Source organism: Populus euphratica, unplaced genomic scaffold (genome assembly GCF_000495115.2).
Source record: "Populus euphratica unplaced genomic scaffold, PopEup_1.0 scaffold5970.1, whole genome shotgun sequence".
NCBI lineage: Eukaryota > Viridiplantae > Streptophyta > Magnoliopsida > Malpighiales > Salicaceae > Populus > Populus euphratica.
Window position 1 is genome coordinate 1 of NW_011505731.1, and position 3,046 is coordinate 3,046.

At 39.8% G+C, this 3,046-nt stretch overlaps 1 long non-coding RNA gene across 1 annotated transcript; it reads left to right on the forward strand.

Moving 5' to 3' along the window:
* LOC105120255 (uncharacterized) lies at positions 1-2,221 on the forward strand. The gene is made up of 3 exons (XR_841284.1): positions 1-39; positions 1,150-1,586; positions 1,622-2,221. It is a non-coding gene; the product is annotated as an uncharacterized LOC105120255 (long non-coding RNA).
* The last annotated feature ends 825 nt before the right edge of the window (positions 2,222-3,046 follow it).

Below are 3,046 nucleotides of genomic sequence, written 5' to 3' on the forward strand. Positions count from 1 at the left end.
TCTCCGATTGAAGTTCAGCCAAGCATGGCAGCGAACAAGGTCTGTCTGTCTAAAATGCTTCCTTTTGTCTTGAAGATAATATGTAACCCACTGGGAGTCCACTACTTTCCTGTGGAATGACTTTCTGCTAACTGAGTAGCTTTTCCTCAAAGCTAGATACAAGATTGAAGATTTACAATATTTGCAGTGATGGGATTCATCCCCTTGGTTTTTTGATGGGTTTAATCTTGTGATCATGAAATGTGTGATTTTTACTCTATATTATCTAATGCTCTGTTTGGATAGAAGAATCATGAGGCAATAATGTTTTGCTACACTGCTTCGATTTTTACAGCTAGTACATGAACCATATCATATTACTTTACTTTAGCACCTCATATCTATTATAGAACTTCTTATTGTGGATGTAATTTGTTGTTTTTTCTTTAATAGTTGGAATGAGATTTTGTCCCTTGTTGTGAATCAAGTTCTCTATGAATTGAATGAATATCAGTAGTAATTTTATTTGTTTCCTGCTTCTTTCCTTTTTTATCATCTACTGGTTTTAGCTAAAAGGCCTAAAAAATAGCGTTGTAGCTTGTTCAAAGAATGTGGTCATCTTGTTCAGCGTGGAACTCCTCTCTGTGAAAGGTGACCGATGTCTCTTCATATTGGACTTTATTGGCATGTGGAATTTTGAATAGCTGGCAAGTTAATTAATTATCACAATATATGCAATAGAAGTTACTTTTTCATAACAGTTAACTAATACTTGGTGGAAGCTTCACTCTGAAGTTACTGGTAAAATTCTTCTGAAGCAGATGAATGAAATACTGCTTCTCCTATTAACCTTATAAGTCGAAGGAACAGTCTATTTATTTTTTGATTAAGATTTGTCAAGTGTCATTATCTTTTTCTCGCAGTGTACTCTGAACAACAAAAATTTAGCACCGACTGAAGAATATTCAAAGAATGTGATATAGTTTGGAATCTGGAAGGATTATAAAATGTCAATCATAACAGTGTTATGAGATTTCACAATCCTGCTAACATGTAAAAATCATCCATTTATTTCCTTTGATCTGTATTATTCATGTCCAGTACTTTTTTCCTGATACACACTTTATGATGTGGCTTTTTCATGTTTGTCATTGGTCTCTTTGATTGTAGGCAGATGCAGAAACCTTTTGAAGAAGCAACATGTGCTTTAAAGATTTGTGATTGGCAATACTATGAACAGTGTTGATGTGGTTGACTTTGGAAGCGTAGATGGTACTGCCATTACACATCCAAAGAGGAGATGGCTACCGAGGGGGGTGATACCCCTGGGTTGGAACATTGATGATGTGCCCTTGGTGGGTTAGATACCAACTACAACTATACATCAGAAAGAGGAGACAGTTGAGAAGATTGTCTCTGCTAGGCAGGTAGGGGTGAATGTTTGAGCGGAGGTCTATTGTCCCACTGCTGGTAAAGGGATTTGGCATACCACCTTCTTCAAGAGGACCTCGCAGTCCTCTTATTGAGCACATTGATATTGTGATCAATTCAGATCCTTCAACAGCAGATCCTTATTGAGGCAACTTCCCTCCCCAGGTGTCTTACACATCCACTTTTGATGGGACTGGGATTTCTGAGACACATCCACTTTGGATGGGACTGGGATTTCTGAGGTGCCTCCAGCTGGAGATGCGAGGGGCTATTTCCACTGTTTTCTTGTGCTGGAGTGTTATGATTGTTGCCTTCACAGGGTTCATGTAAAGGATGGTGAGTTCTGGAGTGGTGTTCCTGTCCCTGAATCTCGTTAGGTTGTTTTTATTCCTGACTTACCTGGAGAGGCCCGGGCTATTGGTTGAGTGTAGGGATCTGGGTTTCGGAATTGATTCTCTGGCGAATGGGCTGGGGAGATTTAGGAAGGTGTTGGAGTCCTTTGATCTGGGCAGGAGGATTGATGAGCTCAAGGAGCAGAAGGCTACCATTATAGTGGGGGAATCCGACATCGAGGGAGAGTTGTGGTGGGATTTAAGTAGTTTTGACAAAGTTGATGTCTCGGAGCCTTGTTTCTTGGTAGGACCTTTGGTAAAACTACTTGTTGGACTATCTATCAGTTTGGGCGACTATTTTTTGCTTTATGGGGTCATATAATGCTCGGTAGTAGTTGTTGATATTTTCTCAATCCAAATCATTCAAGCTCCTGTATCTGTTTCTCAATATATATACTTCCCTGATGTGGTTTTTTCAACTTCTCACCGGTCCCTTCCATGGGGTCATGGCCAGTCGCCAGATGCACAAACCTTTCACTGAAACCATGTGCTTAAAAGATAGTTGAGACCAGAGAACGTAATCATGAGAACTGGTTGATGTTTGGCTTTAGCTTGGAGTGTCATCCAATCACAAACTTTGAACCTTTGAGCCACTGTTTTGCGACAAAAGAGCGTGCACTTTTGACAGATCTTTCAGTTTTACTGCTTTTTTTGCCATTACAAGGACTTGTATGGTGGGACCTTCTTTCAATTACAGGGCAAGATTCATGGAAATTCATTTCGAGACTTTCTAATTATGAAGATAATGATCTTTTTTTTATGAGAAAGAAAGTTGTGGCCATCGAATCTCTATCATGAAGATTTTTAAATGTAAATGTTTCATGGTTCAGGATGATCTTGAAACTTATTCCTTTTTCTCATCAAAGAACCAATCAGTGGCCTCAGGTTCTCTCCAATCCAATTGCTGCCAAGAGACTCGAGTGACTCTGGGCTGGGTTTTCAAGGGTGATGGTGGTATATTCATTCTTGTCTTAAATGGTGAGAATCTCCTCTGCCACCCGTACATTCATTAGCCATTTCTCTTGGCATGCACAGAGTTGGAACTCACTTTCAAAGACAACTGTTAAATGGTCCTCCAGATTATGACTTCCCTCCCTCCCTCTCTCTCTCTCTTAACACACAAATAGCATAGCAAAAACTACATTAGAGAGGGTTTTTGTTGGATGATGCAACCATGGATCTAAAGGAGGGCAAGCAGGGACATAGGTCTTTGTCCTACAAAGAATTAAAAAGGAATCCCTGGA